The sequence below is a fragment of the Suricata suricatta genome, chromosome X, assembly GCF_006229205.1.
Source record: "Suricata suricatta isolate VVHF042 chromosome X, meerkat_22Aug2017_6uvM2_HiC, whole genome shotgun sequence".
NCBI lineage: Eukaryota > Metazoa > Chordata > Mammalia > Carnivora > Herpestidae > Suricata > Suricata suricatta.
Window position 1 is genome coordinate 2,206,833 of NC_043717.1, and position 18,877 is coordinate 2,225,709.

Here is an 18,877-nt window from a genome sequence, read left to right on the forward strand (position 1 = left end):
AAGGCCGTTGCCGGTCTGGAGAGTAGGCCACAGGCGTCAAGGTCATGATTGGTTAGCACCGTGTTATGTCCTCGGCACGCACTGTCCATTGTCCTGAGTATATAAGGTTAATGGCGCTTGTTTACAGCACTCGAATCATGTTCTTCGGATCTATCCCATCACTAGATGGATAGACACGCAAGGGGCAGGATGCGGTCATGGCGTTTCCCGCAGGGTAAAAGAAGGTGCCGTTGCCCTCAGCTCTTCCCACCGATATTCTCCACGTGCTGCTCTCCTACCATGTCCTTCTCTGAAGCTCGGTGGCACAGAAGAGGCCAGAAACACGCATCCCATCCATCCCATCCCAGATCCAGGCATCATGGACAAGACGTGGCGCTCTCTGAGACCATGGGAGCTCTCTTCTCCACCCATTTCCTATGAAAGTCTCTGTGTCGGGCCTGCTATTCAACATTTCTGGCTTTTTCTCCTCTCATTTTCTGTATTAGATTCTATGCAATCCTAATCTCTTTCGGTCATTTTTGTTCTTGTTTTGCTATAAAAATGAGGCCCTGAGTCACATACTATAACATATGTTATTTTGTTTTATTTATTTATTTATTGTTTTTTTTTTTAATGTTCATTTACTTTTTAGAGAGAGAGAGACAGAGACAGAGTGCGAGCAAGGGAGGGGCAGAGAGAGAAGGAAGCAGGCTCTAGACTCTGAGCTGTCAGCACAGAGCCCGATGCAGGACTCAAACCCATGAATTGCCAGATCATGACAAATGCCACAGTCAGATGCTGACCTTCCTAGCAGCCCCTGTTTATTTATTTAAATCCAAGTAGTTAACATATAGTTTAGTCTTGACTTCAGGAGTAGAATTTAGTGTTCATCCCTTACACAGTACACACCGGCACACATACACACACGTGCACATGCCTGCACACACATGCACACAGCAGTCTTTATGGGACTTCACGCCGGTCGCTATTTACTCGGAGAGGAGATGCAGAAGTCCAGAAGACTCAGCCCTCATGTGAGAAAGCTCATGCAGATGGCGCACCTAGACTGAGCCTGCCGCAGGACCCAGAAATGCCCCCGGCGTCTCCCACCCTGTCCTCCAGCAAAGACCAGCCTACAGCCAATGAGCTGCGATCAAAGTCAAGAAACTGTAGATGTAAATTATCGTGGCATCTTCTGAGAAATACACCAGGTTAAAAAAGCAGTAAAATAAAGAGAAAAGGAAGAAAGGAAGGAAGAACAGATAGACGGATGGATGAAACACAGGATGGAAGGAAGGATGGATAGATTGATACGATGGAAGGAAGGAGGGAACAGAAGAGGGAAGGAAGGAAGGGAAGAGAGATACGGATGGAAGAAAGGAAGGAAGAAAGGAAGCATGCATAGATAGATAGACATGATGGGTGGAAGGAAGAAGAGAAAGAAAGAAGGAAAGATATGATGGATGGAAGCAAGGGAGGGAGGGAGGAAGGATGGATAGATATGATGGAAGGAAGGAAGGAAAGACATGATGGATGGAAGGGAGGTAGGAAGGACGAAAAAGAGGAAGGAAGGAAGGGGGCAGGAAGGAGGGAGGGAGGAAAAGCAAGCTTGTAGGAGGCACGGAAGAAGAATCAGCAGGATGTACAATTTCGGGAGAACGTGCAATGATCCTTCACAAGTCCCCTTTCGACGACACAAACAAACTAAACAGTGTGGCATCTCTGGAACCCCGTCTCCTCCAGGCCATGCCTGGGATGCGGGAAGGGATGGCAGTACGCAGCGGAGGAAGGAGACCTGAAATCCACAGCCCTGGAGGGAGGCGAGGAGTCGGGCTGTTCTGAAAGGGAGCCAGGTGCACGCAGCGCTGCACCGCGGGCGGAAACCTGAGAACAGGAGAGACACGTGGAGCTGCAGCTGATACCACCAAGTTCAAGATGCACGGAATGAAGACCCAAGATTCAAGACAGATGAGAACCAAGACGCTTGGGGTCTCAGGACCAGAAACGGGGTGAATATAGGCATAATCCGTACTCCCCCGATGCAGAATGACGATGCTCAGTTTTTGTTCGTGGCCTGGTGGTCTGGAAGATAACAAAGCATCCAAGACCCCGGGGCAGGTGATAGATCCGCACGCATTTCTTACATGGAAGCACCGTCACTCAAGTGTCAATGGAAGAGAAAGGTATTTTCAAATGTAGGACATCTTGGGAGTCCTAAAGGAGTCTTTCTTAAAAGGGAAGGAACACGAAATTCATATTAACCTATCATTAAAGCTAAAAGCCATGAAGTCAGGTGTCTACCACGCATAATTTGTTATGCAGATGCAAACTAGGGCAATGAAACTGTGAATAGAAAAGAAGTCATGGGGACAGATGGCCAGGGAGAACCTGGACTCCATCTCATTCCTGCTTTTCACTGAGAAAGTAAGTGGATAATTTAAAGATACTGTGTTATGATAGGTATTCATGGGGATTACTCAAGAGTGCATAGAAATGTGTAGAAATGTCTAGAAAAATGAGAAAAAATACGATATTGAAAAGGATGAGGAAATGATTATGGGGAGGTATGATGGTAATTACTTTTTTTTTCCTTATCCAAATCTTTGTGAATAAGAATCAATGTCAAGTTTAGGCTGGCAGGTCAAGGTGCCACTTTGGATCTATGAATGCGCTCTTTGTTATTATTTTTTAATGTTTTTTAAAATTTATTTTTGAGAGACAGAGAGAGACAGTGTGAGCAGGGAAGGGGCAGAGAGAGAGGGAGACACAAAATCTGAGGCAGGCTCCAGGGTCTGAGCTGTCAGCACAGAGCCAGATGTGGGGCTCGAACCCACAAACTGTGAGATCATGACCTCAGCCGAAGCCGGACATTTAACCAACTGAGCCACCCAAGCGCCCCTGAATGTGTTCTTTGAAGTGTAACCGTAGATTATAGAACTTCCGTGTTTCTGAAGAAAGATAATACACAGGTTTATGCACATATGAGAGAGAGACACACACAGAGACTGATGGACAGATAGACAGGAGGCCCTCTTCAACGGTCAGATTTTTCAAAGGCCAAATATTAAAAACGAAAGCATTAGAGGCGCAGGGGTGGGGGTGCGGTGGCTCAGGTGGTTAAGCCTCCGACTTTGCCTCAGGTCAGGATCTCTTGATTCAAGTTCAAGCCCCACCCCGCACTGGGCTGTGTGCTGACAGCTCAGAGCCCGGAGCCTGTTTCAGATTCTGTGTCTCCCTCTCTCTCTGCCCCTCCCCCACTTGTGCTCTGTTTCCTTCTGTCTCAAAAATAAACATTAAAAAGATAAACAAAAAATAATACAGCCTCAATAAGATAGATGGAAAGATATTCTCCTTGAGTTTGGAGTCACACAAATCACTGAGAACATGATAATGCATACAGACCTGAATGCAGGGTCAGGGGTTTTGAGAATATAAAATTATGAACACTGTTAACGGAAATTAAAATAGAGAAATGGTAACAAAAAGGCAGGGGAAGGTGTTACAAAATACAGAAGGACGCAGAAAGGAGCTAAATTTTATAATATGTTGAGTTAATTCACAGTCAAATGCTAGATGAAAGAATTGAAATGGATTTCAGAGGAAACAAAAATCACCTCAATAATGACAAAACATATAGACAATGATCTTATACTTATTGAGGATAATATCCATGGGATTTTTTTTTTCTATTTATTTTTGAGAGTGAGAATTTTGAGCAGGGGAGAAACAGGGGTAGACACAGAATCCAAACTAGGTTCCAGGCTCTGAACTGTCAGCACAGAGCCTGACGTGGGGCTCGAACCCACAAACACCTAGATCATGACCGGAGCTGAAGTCAGACGCTCGACCCACTGAGCTATCCAGGCACCCCAGCGGGATTTTTGTTTTGCAGGCACAGGTGTAGATGTTTTCTCCCTACAGATCACACGTAATGTAACACACTTCTTCTGAGCTCTAGAACCTGTTTCAGACTGTATACAGCGTATAAAGAAGGAAAATCTGTAAAGCACTATTTATGGATTTGCCATAATTGAATGTCAACACCTAGAGATTAAAATCATTTATGACGAATGATGCAACATTTCTACAGGGAATGCAAATAACTTTGTTTTCATGACCTGATGGGGTAATTCCAACAATGCCAGGATGTTCTCACAACAGAAACTGACGTGTGTGTGTGTGTGTGTGTGTGTGTGTGTAAATTATATGTGTGCCTAAATTATGACACCCTCCTCCCCCCAAAGTAAAATTAAAGGGCAGGTGAATAGAAGGGTCTGGAATATGGGGGGAATGGAAACGCAGGTAGAGACAACGGGATTTAAGCTGCTCGGGACACGAGTCAAACAGGCCCTTGTTGAGTTTCCAAGGAGGCGGCAGTGTGACGGGGTCATGGGCGGAAGTCAGCGTGGAGGGGGGATGGGGGATGGGGAACCAGGGGGTTTCCGGCATGGACACAAAGCCAGCTGGGTCTTCCGCAAGGGGGTGCTAGGTCTCTTCCCCGATGGGGGTCCGCTGACCACAGTCTGGAATACCAGCCCCCCGTTCCCTGGGATACGGGGCCCCTCATTCTGTGTGGGAAGACACCTGCAGAAAAAGGTGCTTTCTGGATAAACCTCAATAAATTCCCTCCAGAAATCACACTCGCCGTGTCTTCACTACGTCCCAGGTACTCAAGACCCTGCTGATTTTAGTTTGGGGACTTCCACAGAGGAATAAGCTCGCTGTTATGTCTTTCCTTATTTTCCTTTCCACGTGAATCAAATATGTGTGATTCATCCCTTGTGTCTTCTCCCACGGACAGCGCAGAGAGACAAAAGCGAGGAAAACCCTGTCACATTTTGCTTTTGGAAAGTTTAAGTCCAGCGAAACGCTGCAGCAGATTTCAAGAAAATGCTGTATTGAATAAACCCGTCAATAAAACTAACGCGGACTAATGCGTTCAGAAACGGATTCGCGTCCTGTTAAGCTTCTCTGGTAGAGGGAAACACGAAGATCACAGATACAAGGGACATACTCTTCTCCCCGGACCATGCTGGTCGCAGGGAGAAATAATAGGAAATGATTTTCTCAAATCAACACAAAATGATGTTAGACCCTGGCATTTTCAGAAAGTTGTTGGTATGGAAATCCCAGGATTTTCTCATTTTACAGTGTGGGGAGTGGGGGACAAAATCAAGTAGCTAAGTAGAGGGAAAAGAATATGTTTAGGGATCTTTCTTTAAAAAACCCAAATACTGACCGTGTACCTAAATCAGAGAATTCATCCATTTAAAATAGTTAATTTCTTCCATTAGGGCACCCACCTTCAGGACGTTCTCATTTACCCCCAAACAGAAAAACCTTGTGGCCGTTGCCAGTCACTGCGGATTCCATCCTGTTCCCAGATACCACAACCCAAGCATCTAATTTTTTCTTCAAATTGTCCTATTATGTGTGTTTTATCTAAATGAAGCCCTCCAACGTGTGCTCGTTTGGAACTGGGTTTCTTTTTTTTTTAATGTTTAAACGTTTATTTGTTTTTGAGAAGAGAGACAGAGTGCAAACAAGGGAGGGGCAGAGAGAGAGGGAGACACAGAATCCAAAGCAGCTCCAGGCTCCGAGCTGTCAGCACAGAGCCCGACGCAGGGCTCGAACCCACGAACCATGAGATCCTGACCTGAGCTAAAAGTTGGACGCTTAACCAACTGAGCCACCCAGGCATCCTGGAACTGGGTTTCTTTGAGTTTTTAAACGTCTACCACGTGTTGAATTCCTGTAGACAGAACACTGTGAAAAGCATGTGCAAGACTTTATCCTCAGCTCCCGCCCACAGGGGATTTCCTTATTCTCAATACTTCCAGCCTCATTTTAATTTGCTTTTACGAACTCACGAGTGGGGGCTCCAGGGGGTTCAGTGGGTTAAGCATCCGACTCTTGATTCTGGCTCAGGCCAGGATAGCACAGTTCATGGGTTTGAGCCCCACATGTGGTTCTGTGCTGAGAGCACGGAGCCTGCTTGGGATTCTCTCTCTCCCTCTCTCTTGCCCCTCCCCTGTTTGCTCTTCTCAGTTTCAAAATAAATAAATAAGCTTTAAAAAAACCCTCATGAGTACCATGCAACGAGTAGGAGGGAGGAATCAGCACCCAGAACCCCTGGGCTCACCCTCACCCTTCAATGACCTACTGGCATCCAGATTCCCTTCTCTGATCTGTTCTGAAATGATCGTTATTTCTCTTTCCATTAATTTTAAAGCTCACATACAGAAACGCATGGGAGGCCTTGAATGCTGTGTGTTTAGTCTTCCAGTTCTTGCAATCCATGAAAGTCTTACCATGGAAATGAACTTGTATAGCTGTATGGCGCTGACTGGAGTTTGTAGTTTGTGGTGGAAAACTCCAGGTTTAGAATGTGGCCACGGAAAGCTAAAGAGCTCACAGCCCTACATCTCCCCAGGACTTGACTGCTGCTGTCTGCAGGTGCATTCACCCACGACCTCTGGCTCTTGCCTGTCGTACGGTACCCAGCATGTCTGTATCTGGTCCATGCGATGCTCTGTGCGGCTCCGGGAAGCCCATACTTCTCAACGCTATGTTATTACAGAAGGAGAGACATGCACGTCCTTTGGTTAAGCCCCTTAATCAGTGGCACTTTGTTATGGCAACTCTAGCGAATAAATGCAGTTACTTCCAGCCTAACAAAACCCAGTGGCATTAACAGAGTCTTGATCATGAGATACAAGCCCATGTTACTGCTAAGAGCCAAACATCGGCAGAGTGCATTCTAGCATTTGCCCAAATTACAATGCCAGTGACTTTGCATAGAGACTCACTATGGTCTAGAACTGAAAAGCTCTCTAGGCAATGATTATGGCTTCTTTGGAAAAGAACCAAGGTAGGTCATATAGAAAAACCAGCATGGGATTTGTCAAATACCAACTGCAGACTCTGTTTATAGTCACTCTGAGGCCCATGGCGTATGAGGCGAAGAGTCATAATACACTAATGGGTAGGAGAAGCGTGGCGTTACATGACCATTTATATTTTCAGTGAATTACAATTCAGACTTCCCACACTGCCGAATTTTAGCATGCACACTCATTTCTGAAGAAGGGATGTGCCTTCTACCAATCCATCCAACCGATACTCATTTAGGATATAGGATCCGATACGCAACTGTGCAGTGATGCACAGATGACTGTGTGTCCTCACGAAGCATACAGACCAGGGAAAGAGAGAGTGCATCTGTGACTATTCAGAGCATATAAGAACACGATGAATGCCAGTGTTCTCGTCCGGTTTAGTCCCACCTAAACCGTAGAGTGAATGGGCGCTTGGGTGGCTCAGTTTGGTGTGTGACTATTGGATTAGATTCAGGTCATGATCTCACAGTTCGTGGGTTGGAGCCCCGCATCAGGCTCGGAACTGACAGCGTGGGATTCCCTCTCCCTCTTTCTCTGCCCTTCCCCACTCATGCCCTCTCTGTTTCTCTCTCAAAATGAATAAACAAACATTAAAACAATAAATTGTAGAGTGAATATTGTCTTTCTTTGTTTCTGCAGGTCAACTGACATCATGACTCTGGAGGCACATTGAGAAAATTGAACTCAATCTCTTCCGTGTTTCATGGACGGATTCATGGACGGATCACGTGTCTGGGGCCGTTGTTTCCTCATGGTTCATTCTCTGACCCATATGTTTCTTCAGCCTTTTGCAGCTCACGGGCTTCCATGTTGTGTACAGAAGAGATGCATGTGGCACGGGAGAGTCGGGCAGCCCTGCAGAGTTTGGGACGGGGCACAGGGACCCTCCTTGCTTGCAAACCCAACAGGCCACACCTGTGACTTCTCTTCCACCCTCTGAAAAAAACTCCTGAAGGCTTAGTAAAGTCCTTGCCTCCTTCCCAGTTGGGCAGGATTCAGAACTGTCACTCTCTCCCAACACCATTTCCCAGAATCATATGCTCATTTTAAAAACACAAAAATCAGGGAATTGACTTACTACTGACCATTTCTTTTTTCTTCCTGGCCTCCTACAAAAATGTTATGAGCCTAGAAAGCATTGTACCTAAAAGGTCTTTAAATGAGGGAATGAAGACCTAAATACTTAATATCTCACTGACTCCAAGGAAATAAGAAGTGAGTTGTTTGAGAACGATAAAGGTTCACACAAGTGAGTTGGAAGAGCAGATATGGGAAAGTCCAGTGAGGGAGGTGTCCTGAGGGCTGAAGGGGGAGGGTGGAGGAATCCAGGCAGCGGTAAGCAGCACATATTGGCATAGAGAAATTTAAAAAAAATGTATGCATGAAATTCGATAGAATGGATGTAAACGTGTGTACAGAGTACAAAGGGAACGCGTTATGGAAATGAATGTCAAAAACAATTTTAAAAAATTGAAAGGTAGAGGTGGGGTTTCCAGTGATCTAGGAAGATGATATGAAGCCTTGAACTGAGACGTGTAATTGATTCAACTAAAAGCTAAAAGCTGCAAAGTAGAAGAATATTTTCTTTGTCATCTGTTCATCTATCCATCCACCCATCCATTTTTAATATATATCAATATTTCTTTAATTATCTGTTTCTGTATTGTTTACTTATCTATCTAGATCAGCAGATCAATGGATGGATGGATGGGTGGGTGGAGATAAAGAAATAAAGAGAAAGAAAGATAGATAGATATGATGGATGGATAGAGACAGATAGGTAGATAGATAGGATGGGTTGGTAGATGGGCAGATGGATGGACAGAAAGATAGATGACAGACAGATAGGTATGATGGATGGATACATAGGCATGAATAGACAGATATGATGGATGGATGGATGGATAGGTAGATATGATGAATGGATAGATAGATATAGATAGAAAAACAGATAGCTAACTAGGTAGACAGATATGATGGATGGATAGATAGATATAGATAGAAAAACAGATATGTAAGTAGGTAGATAGATATGATGGATGGATAGATAGAGATGGATAGAGAGATATGATGGATAGATGGATGGATAGGTAGATATGATGAATGGATAGATAGATATAGATAGAAAAACAGATAGCTAAGTAGGTAGACAGATATGATGGATGGATAGATATAGATAGAAAAAGATATGTAAGTAGGTAGATAGATATGATGGATGGATGGATGGATAGATATACTGAATGGATAAATATAGATAGATTGATAGATATGATGACTGGATGGATGGTAGATAGATTTATGGATGGATGGAAAAATAAGTAGATTATACATCGAGATGAGCACATATATCTCACATTAATTATGTACCCCAAGGAGGTGATAAACAAAATGCCAAGAGTTCCCTGAAGTTGAAACTCTGATGTGTTGGTCACATGGTCCACTGTCCCCAACCGCCTCCTCTTTGAGCAGTGGGGTGTGATAAGCGCTTTCCAAATGGGAAAGAAGGGTCTGGTCCCGGGGAGCTGGCGCTGAGCCTGGGGTCGATGAACTTGCACTGAACCCGCACCGCAAACCCCTCGGCTCCTTCCCTCTTTGCTGCCACGCCCAGGAAATAAAACGTGCTTGATCCATTTTCCTTACAGAGAAAGATTATGTACACACTTTAGACCTTTGCTTTTTTCTTTCTTCATAAACTTTTTTGATGACGTGAGTCTTCCATTCATAAAAAGGGCTTCACCATCAAGGAGAGGCTTTCTGAATGAGGCAAACACAGAAAGGCACCCCGTTGAGAAAGAGAACATGGTCGGGACCTCCGAGTTCTGCCCAGAGCCTGCTCCGTTTCCCCTGGGGGTAACTTCTGTCTTGAATCGTGGTGACAATTACTCCCTTGTTCTTTTCTAGTAAATGTTTATGCCCACGAGGGTGAACGCTGGGTTTCATTTAAATGGGGCATGCAGTGTGGGTACCTCAGGCTCCTTCCTGCAAGCCGCAGAAGGAGACCCATTCAGCTGCCTGCTGTCTGCTGTCCAGCGTAATATTCTAGGAACACCCCCCAAGGCGTTCATCCATTTGTTACCGCTGGCAGATGGGGGTAGCGATTGCTGTAGAACTTCTGGGACCTTCCACGGTTTAGGCTCTGCGGGTAGCATGTGGTCCTGGGAAGGCCGAAGTCAGAGTCCTGCTGTTTCTCGCCGGAAAACCCGAACACGGAGCACCTGATTTACGTTTTCTGTGGCCCAGGGACTCTGTGGCCAGCGTGGGCTGTCGGTCAAGCATCCTTTTCGGGTTCCGATTGCGCTGCGCAGACAGGTCCAGACACAAGTGTCCGTGGGACTCAAAGAACTGGATTATGGGATTTATCAGGACTCGGGTGATTTTCACGCCCTCAGCGGCCAAACCCAGCTTAAGTCCCATTGATGCTCAAGGCACCTCTGCTTTCTTTCGCGGATGCGCTAACCCTTCTTAGAGGCAGACCCCTGCAGTGGCTTTGCAAAGTAAATCCGATTATCAGCACGGACCCCCCTCCAAAGGACTCCCTGCCTCTGGACACGTGACAGAAATCAGACCGCAGGTTTCTCCAGCAACCAAATGGAGGGACCCAACCGCGAAGACAGGGCATTGGATGAGGAAACCGGACGCATACACAGACAGGCGAAATAGCACCTTCCTCTCTAGGGAAATAAGCCACAGTGCTGGGTCATACGTAAACGCAGTGCCGACGCTACCAAACAGTGGCGACCTTGCAAAAACTGAAATAGTCTTCATAGAAGGGGCGGACTCTTGCTTGCCAAAGCTTTCACTGATCTGTGCCAATTAGAGCGCTTTCATGATTTAGGAACTTGGGGGCGTTTAAAGTTCTTTTAAATTTTAAGGAAGACGGGGCACCTGGGTAGCTCAGGTAAATGTTCATCTCTCTTTTTTTTTTAGTGTTTATTTTTGAGAGAGAGAGACAGAGCGTGAGTGGGGGAAGGGCGGAGAGATGGAGACACAGAATCCAAATCAGACTGCAGGCTCTGAGCTGTGAGCACAGATTCTGAGGCGGGGCTGGAACCTGCAAAGTGCAAGATCATGAGCACAGCTGACATCAGACACTTAGGCAACTGAGGCCCCCAGGCGCCTTGGGCTTGATGTTTTCAAAAGGCAGTGGGGCCACCTCTTTTCCTGACACTTGCTCCCTTCTGTTTAAGGAGAAAGGCAGGGGCGCCTGGGGGGCTCAGTCGGCTGAGCGTCCGGCTTCAGCTCAGGTCATGATCTCTTGGTTTGTGGGTTCGAGCCCCTCGTCGGGCTCTGTGCTGACAGCTAGGTCAGAGCCTGGAGCCTGCTTCCGGTTCTGTGTCTCCCTCTCTCTGACCCTCCCCTGCTCACACTGTCTCTCTGTCTCTCAAAAAAAAAAAAAAAAAAGGCATAACAGAATCAAAATGCCCTACTACCCTCATTAAATTGTATGCTGCCAATCACCAGCTCCCAACCAGACAGGCAGCTCCACCCAGACCAACAAATCTCAGAGACATCTGCGCATCCCTTGCTCAACTGGAGCACACAGAATTGCCATTATTTTGACCTAGAGAAATGTCAGTGTCAGGCCTTCACCTATTACAGCTTTGTCTGCATAGCATTCGTAAATATGAATAATACAATAGATCAATGGCGGCGTGTTTGCAATCCGAGTTTGACTAAAGCAAACCTAATGCAACAAAATATCACTTTCATAACATTTTTTAAAATGGGCTTTGCAGAAGCTCCTTGTTTATCTGATCGAAGAGTTTCTCCATCTGAAGCGGACCTATCATCCATCTCTTTGCTAGTGTTTGAAGGACAGGACGCAAAGACAAATGCTTTTTTTTTTTTCTATTTTAAAAATGCTTTATTTTTGAGAGACAGAGAGAGCATGAACGGAGAGGGGCTGAGACAGAGAGACACACACAGAAATCGAAGCAGGTTCTTGGCGTATAGCTGTCAGCACAGAACCCAACGCAAGGCTTGAACCCATGAACCGTGAGATCATGACCTGAGCCAAAGTCAGACGCTTAGCCGACTGAGCCCCCAGGCGCCCCTACAAATGCTTTTCATGTTACCTTCATAACCTCTTGTATTAGTACCTTTGCAAGCACTGGAACCCAGGAAGAGACACAAAATTCCCTTCCTCAGTTGCAGGTGCAACACTGAAACCCGGCGCCCAGGACGGGCAGATGCAGGTACATCTCTGCTCTGTAACTTGAAATCAAGTATTAAAAACACCGTTTTCATTCTTCGGGACCTAATAACCCCGAGCCACCTTGCAAAATGGCAAACCAATTACATTGACAAAGCACGGACTGTTCATTTGCGGCACGCTCTCTGATTACGGAAGTTTATCCATGGATGTAAATTGTTATGCGAAATACATTCGGGCATATTTGTCTCCCAGGTAGGAGACAAGGTTGTGTCTTTACCAGGGTGTCATAGCAAATATTTTAATGCCTCATATCTTGGATGCTTAATGAGACTCTGTCGCTAAGAGCCTCCCCCGGAAGCGTGATAGAAACACATGTGGATGCGAAGACAATTTAATAATGCTCTAAATGGGAAGCAATGATGCCACCTAGGTCCGCAGAGACAGAAACCAGCCTTCATTCTGCATTTTCCTGGACCCGGGCTGCAGAAGTCGGTACGGCGTGGACATTCGCGGCGGGCACAGTTGTGCTGTGGGCTGTTGTCATTGTTGTGTGTGGCGTGAAGCCACAGCAGGAAGCCAGGAGGACAGGATGCAGGCAAAGCCACCCAGAGCCTCCACGGGGGGAAGGTGGGGACTGGGCTGGTACCACTTCGCAACGCTAAGATGTGGCTCCCCACGGCGCCCCCCCCACCCCATGACTCCGCAGCCAGCGCAGAGAGCCCCACACCACCGGGACTCGATCGCACGGCCCTGGCATCACACCGGAGCCGAAATCAAGACGGACGGAGCCACCCAAGCACCCCTAAAGTTCTTCTTCTGAACTGTTGCTGTACTTTTTCCCTCTGTTAGGAGCAGCCCACGTGCCCAATACGCCTTCCGTGCGTTCACATCTCCCACTTAGGGCTGTTTCTACAAACGCGACATGTGTGGTCCCGGCGCATTTTATTTTCTGGCTTTTCACCCTCGCAAATGTTCTTGAATTTTCTCTACCATGGGCCAATTATTTGAGGACTATTGATAGGGACCCAATAGTTTCAGATGAGGTTAAGCTGCCAATAATTCAGTTTTGGTTACGTCCTCTGTTCATTCATTTCCAGAAATTACACATTCATATTTGGGTCAGTCCTTAGCCCTTAATACATGTACTATGATGTAATATAATATAATATATATAACATATAGTATGGTAGTAGGTATATTAAAATTAACCTATATTAGTATATATTTACATATAATATATACTATTTATATGTACATAATTATATATTATATTATATTATTACATTGTATAATCTATATAGCATATATTATACATTATATTGTAAAATTTTTATATACTATAATGCAATATAATTAATAAATATATATAAATGATATGTTCATAATTATGTAGACATCTTATATGGATACTTGTCTATATATAATAATTACATATAAATAAATAATGTATATACAGATATATAATTATTATATATAATTTATGCTTAATAATTTTTGTATACTCTGTTTATATGATTTATATTATAACATATAAATAAATAAATGTGATATGTATTATATAAAATATGTATAATTTGAGCAATCTTTATATACAATAATTATACATATTTATATATGAATATATTTATATTTTACATACTACATAAATGTTATATATTGATGTATAATTATCTATAATAAACAGATTCCCATATAGATATATCATTCATATTTTAATTTATATATTTACCTATATTGCATTTTGTAATTCATAGATTTATAAATAGATTTATATATAAATTACATATACTAAATCGATGCTCATATGAAGATACAAATATGTTTTCATATGTACATATATTCACATGTGTTTAAAATGATAATTATGTACATACATTATATTTAAACAAAATAGTTATATAAATAAACTACAAAATTCTTCTATGTAAACACTACGTATTATATACACGATGCACCTGTGTGTATGTACGTAGCCTATGTGTGTGTGTGTGTTTGTTGATAACATGTCCACGGGGCGCCCGGGGGCTCAGTCGGCTAAGCGTCTGACTCTTGGTTTCAGCGCAGGCCATGGACCCACGGTTTGGGGCTTTGGGCTCCAGATCGGGTCTGCGCTGACAGCCTGGAGCCTGCTTGGGATTCTCTGTCTCCCTCTCTCTCTCTGCCCCTCCCCCGCTCTCTCTCTCTCAAAATAAACAAAAAATAATACAATGAACATGACGTGTGTGTTGATGACCAGGAGATCGGACTGCATCCCACTGGGTTAGAAGTCATGACTTATATCCTTGGAAAGTGACTTTACAAATTCATAATTTACACTGAACTCATTTATTACCTTTTAAAATATTTATTTATTCATTTTTTATTTGAGAGAGAGAGTATGGGAGGGACAGGGCCAGAGAGACAGAGAGAGAGAATTCCCAGCAGGCTCCCTGCTCAGCACAGAGCTGACTCCGGACTCGATCCCAGAACCCTGGGGTCATGACCTGATCTGAAACCAAGGGCTGGACGCTCAACGGACTGGGTCATCCGGGTGCCCTGAGCTTATTTATTATCATGAGTGTGACATTAGTCACAATGCTTTTGTTTTTGTTTTTTTTCCCCTCAGGATCGTTGAGAGCCGTGAGGTGAGACATTTCTTCACTGAGGAAATACAGAAGCAAGGTTAATGGAGATTAACGCATAAACACTGGGTGCCGTTTCAAAATCAATGTGCAATTAAAATGAACCTCACAACTTATGAATCAATAGTTCAGGTATAAGTGGAATGAGCGAGAGAAAAGAAGGCTGGGTGTCTTGCTCTCCACTTTTCCTGTCACTTTGCAAACCCTGGATTGGGCGGAGACATTATTTTTTTAAATACATATTAATTCGGTTTCCCTGCTTCTGACCTTTGCTCTCTGTTGAGCTTCCAAAACCATGATAGAATCTCATGCATGAGAAACAGGCTTCCAAGCTTTTCTCCATCAAAATAGAATTAGAATGTATTTACAAAAATAATCTCTACACCCAACCCAGGGTTTGAACTCACGGCCCCGAGATCAAGAGCCGTGCCCTCGGCCAAGTAAGCCAGCCGGGCACCGCCGAATCGCACCTGCCTCACATCAAGTTTTACAGATCGCTGTTCGTTCAGTTTCCGTCGTGGCACAAGTTTATTCCAGACTCGGACAGTTACAGCGGTCGAGAGAGCGTTTTCCTAAATCCACATCCCATAAACAGCGATTCTGGGTCTTTACCGTAAGCAGTGTTAGCCAGACACATATGACCTTCCCACGTCGCCTACAGATAAGGAACGTTTCACTGGCGAACGGCATTGGAGCATTGACCAGGAGGTCTGTGTGCGGCGCGGTTACGGGAAAGGAAAGAAAATGGATTGTAACTTCGCTGTCAACACTTTCCTACTGAGCCTCTTAAGACATTAATCACCTTGCTCATTTCCCCGGCCAGTTGGTACGGTTAAGTCTTTAAAAAAATTTTTTTATGTTTATTTATTTTTGAGAGACAGCGTGAGCAGGGGAGGGTCAGAGAGAGAGAGAGGGAGACAGGCTCCAGGCTCTGAGCTGTCAGCACAGAGCCCAAGGTGGGGTTCGAACCCACCAACCACGAGATCATGACCTGAGCCGAAGTCGGAGGCTCAACCAACTGAGCCCCCCAGGCGCCCTGGTTAAGTCTCTGAAGTAGGACATTACTAGACAACTGTATTCCAGACAGGACCCACCTGCCCCTAAAAAAGCATGATCCACAAAGGGAAAACAAATGTTGTTAAGAAAGTTAAAAAAAAAAACCCCACAAATTGGGAGAAGTTATTTGCAAAACACATGGTGAACAGGGGCACCTGGGTGGCTCAGTCAGTTGAGCGTCTGACTCTTGAATTTGCGTCAGGTCATGACCTCATGGTTCTGACTTAGAACCCCACATTGGGCTCTGTGCTGACAGTGCAGAGCCTGCTTGGGATTGTCTCTCTGTGTGTGTGTCTCTCTCTCTGGGTCCCTGCCCACTTGCACTTTCACTCTTTCTGCCTCCAAACAAATAAACATTAAAAAAATTAAAAAGAAAATTAAAAAAGAGAACTCACCCAATCTATAATAAGAAACGCATGAAAGATTTGAACATACACTTCACCAAAGGAGATGTATGTATGGCAAATAAGCAAAAAAGAAAGAAAGAAGGAAAGAAAGACGGAAAGAAAGAAAGAAAGAAAGAAAGAAAGAAAGAAAGAAAGAAAGAAAGAAAGAAAGAAAGAAAGAAAGGAAGGAAGGAAGGAAGGAAGGAAGGAAGGAAGGAAGGAAGAAAGAAAGAAAGAAAGAAAGAGGTGCTTAAAATCATTAGTACTTAAGGAATACAAAATGTAATCAGTCGAAGTACCACTGTACACACAGTATAATCTTGCAAAAGAACAATAACACCAAGAAAAATCTCAAAACCACAACGCGAAAGGGCCAGGTACTCTGTGGGTGCAGAAAACATGGAAGTCTTTTCGTGGCCCGTGGGTGCAAGACGCCAGTTTGCCCAAGTTTTTGTGTCTTTGGATAAACTTCTGAAGGGAGGAGGGGCTGCTGATTCACTTGGGCTCCTGTATATGAGTGTTGATAAGTGAATTCCTACGAGTACAGCAGTGGAAATACCCAGACGTCCATGAATGGTGAACAAAAAGACAGAATATTATTCACCAGTTAACAAAAAAGCTCACAAATAGAGGGACCAGAAGTCACATAGGGATAAGTGCTTATTCGGGGTGACTGACAGCCACAGTCGAGTCTGCATGGAGTTTGATTCCGTTGTGACGTTCTGAAAACGGTGAACGGTGGCAGCAAATGTCCGTTCAGTGTGTCCTCTAGGCACTGTGATTTGCGAGGGAGTTTGAGTGTGAAACAGCCCACAGGAGTGGCGTTTTACTGAAACAGCAACTATCCAAGGAATGTTCCGGGTGCCTGGGTGGCTCTGTTGATGAAGCGTCTGACGTGGGCTCAGGTCATGATCTCATAGTTCGTGGGTTTGAGCCCTGCATCGGGCTCTTTGCTGACAGCTCAGAGCCTGGAGTCTTCAGATTCTCTGTCTCCCTCTCTCTCTGACACTCCTCTGCTCACACTGTCTCTGTCTCTCAAAAATAACCATTAATTTAAAAATGTTGAAGAACAAGTGGTGTTCCCATCTTCCAAATCATCCCTTATGATTGTGTTTCAGCAAAACAATTTCTTGTAATAGATGAGGCATTTCATTATCATCTATGTTCAGATTAAAGTCACAATAACAAGTGCGAACCCTTATCTTAATAAAAAATCTGGTGTGAAAGAAATGAAAAAACGATCATAAATGCTGGTTTGGGATCGCCTTAAAATCTAGATTAGGATTATAGTCCTAATAACAAGTATGAACCTGTTTTTTTTTTTTTAACAAAAAATGTGGGTAAAAGAAATGAAACATAATCATAAATGCCTGTTTGACATTGACCTTCATGCCATATAAATATTTTTTGTTTACATTTTATATGTTTATAATATTAAATCTGAGTGGGTTTTTTTTCATTTTTAAAATAAGGATAACTACTACCATCAAGAAAACAAGGAATCTGAGTTTATATCAGATTGAGGGCCAATGAGTGGTATTTTGGTAACAGCCCAAACCGGTAGGTCTTATGTCAAGATAGTCCAGGGTTTCAGTGTAAGAGAAAACAAAATAGAAAATAATAAAGTGAGTTTAAAAACATTGTCTGGTGTGGGCGCCTGGTGGGTCAGTCGATTAAGCTTCTGAATTCGGCTCAGGTCATGATCTCACAGTTCGTGGGTTTGAGCCCCACGTCTGACTCTATGCTGACAGCTCAGAGCCTGCTTCAGGCTCTGTGTCTCCCTCTCTCTCTGCTCCTCCCCTGCTCACGCTCTCTGTCTCTCTTTCTCTCTCAAAAATAAATAAACATTAAAAACATTAAACTAAAAAGAAAAAAAGATTATCATGCTAAATTTCAAGGAAAAATGTTAATACAAAGTCTTAATTTGTAAAGAAGACTAGATGCTACAGCACAAGGGAAGTATCTAGAAACAATGACACCAGAGCCGGGATCAATTAGTGTCCAAATCTTGATTTCTTTTATTTTTTATTTTTTTGTTTTTTTTATTTTTGAGAGACAGCGACAGTGTGAGCAGGGGAGGGTCAGAGAGAGAGGGCGATAGAGAATCCGAAGCAGGCTCCAGGCTCCGAGCTGTCAGCACAGAGCCCGACGCGGGTCTCGAACTCACGAACTGTGAGATCATGACCTGAGCTGAAGACGGACACTTAACCGACTGAGCCACCCAGGTGCCCCTCCATTTCTATTTTTAAAGCAAATTTACTGGTTCACAAATACACTAGACATGAAACCAATTAGTGGTAGGGAAAACTAAATATAGTGATGTTTTCGAAGTACTATGCATACTGTATCAACAAACACTGATTTGGGGGGTTCGTGATGATTGTTTAATTTAGATATAAATGGTCATTTTCCAATATCTTCTGCTGCAAATTAAATAGTTCACTCCTGTGGGTAAAGTTCAGTGATGTGGGAATACTTCAGAAAACACGCTAAAGAGAATGAAATTGTGTATCACCCCAAATTCATATACAACAGAGAAATGTTTTGTGATATTATTTGTCTTCTGTAACATTCACTCCCACACACTGGTTACAATGTTACAGAACAAATCAGTTTTCCAATCCTTTTTCTTTCCCGTGGGGGAAACTCAGTGATCTTGTTTTTCAAATGCCGGGTATCACACATTTTTCCGAATTGTGCCGATATCCGTGGCCAGTGACTTAGACTCTGGATCAGAGGAAGACAGGCCTTCAGCACATCTGTCTTCTCCAAGGGCCCATT